This window comes from Etheostoma spectabile, chromosome 9 (assembly GCF_008692095.1).
Source record: "Etheostoma spectabile isolate EspeVRDwgs_2016 chromosome 9, UIUC_Espe_1.0, whole genome shotgun sequence".
NCBI classification, from domain to species: Eukaryota; Metazoa; Chordata; class Actinopteri; order Perciformes; family Percidae; genus Etheostoma; species Etheostoma spectabile.
Window position 1 is genome coordinate 8,092,718 of NC_045741.1, and position 1,304 is coordinate 8,094,021.

Below are 1,304 nucleotides of genomic sequence, written 5' to 3' on the forward strand. Positions count from 1 at the left end.
ACACACACACACACACACACACACCTCCATACACCAGTCGGTTGCTGGTTAAGTTCCCTCCACACACACCGGAAGTTGGTGGGGAGAAAGAGGTGTTTTCAGCCGGGCTCACTGGGCAGCCGTGGCCGGTACAAAGGACTCACCGGCCGGACCTCACAGGTGACACAGTCCGCTCTGCATTCCTCGCGAGAGTCCTGACAACACATGCAAATCACAGAACAAAGAGCAGAAATAAAACACACAAGTGAGAAATGAACTCTTACCAATGATTATCAGTTTGCTAGTTGTTGCTGTGTTTTTTTTTAGTGTATCTTCTTTTGTTACTTAAAAGAAAACTCTGCACATTCTGAAATAATTATTCTCTTAATCAATCAGGTCAGATTACGAAAATAGGGACATAATAAATAAGAGGACTTGTAGCCTATTGCTTTAGGCCTATATGCTATTTTTAATGATTCCCATGGGCTCTTATTGTGTCTTAATAACAATAAAGAACATGCGTTCTTTCCCACAAAAAAGGATGTTAAGTCAGAAAGGCAAAGTTTGAACTAGTTTAAAAAATGCAACCAAGCATTATCTTAATTTGACTTATTATTCAAAAAAGATATTTAGGAAATATTTTGGTTTTGGAAACATTTGTAAAATTTAGGGGAATTTATAAAACCTTACATTTAGTTGAATCCACAAATGAGATTAAAAAGTTTTATAAAGTCTATTAAAAAAAGTCTTGTGTTGGAGCTGAAACGCTCAGGAAATTATTAACATTACAATATATTATTAACAACAACTAAATAAACCTGAGAAACTGAAGGCTTTGGTTATGTTAATGTTGCAAATGCCAACTACAGGGCTGCTTCATACGTTTTTAAATCATTCAATACTGAAACGCACTAAGACATTTTACCTTTTAGACACTACAATTTATATTTAAAACGTGAGGACAGAGTTTTTTTTCCCAACAAATGTTATTCCTTAAAAGAATTAAAAACGGAACTATGAGTGGCAAAGCGCTAAACGCCCTCTTAATAACAAATCGCCAATAAAATAAATTAAATAGTATTTGTTATTGTATCCTGCTATTTGTATGTGATGTTCTGATTTTCTCAGTGTGATCACTAACTGTTAGGTGTTAATTCATATTATTATCTGTCAGTTAAAAAAAGAAGAAGAAGACATCCTTCCCTTAATCATCTTCATCTTTCTAATGTTTTTCAACGATTATTTGCATCAGGCTGGAAACACACGCATGTTGTTCTTAGGCTTTGCAATCAACACAACGAAACATAACTTTCCAGAAGCCACGG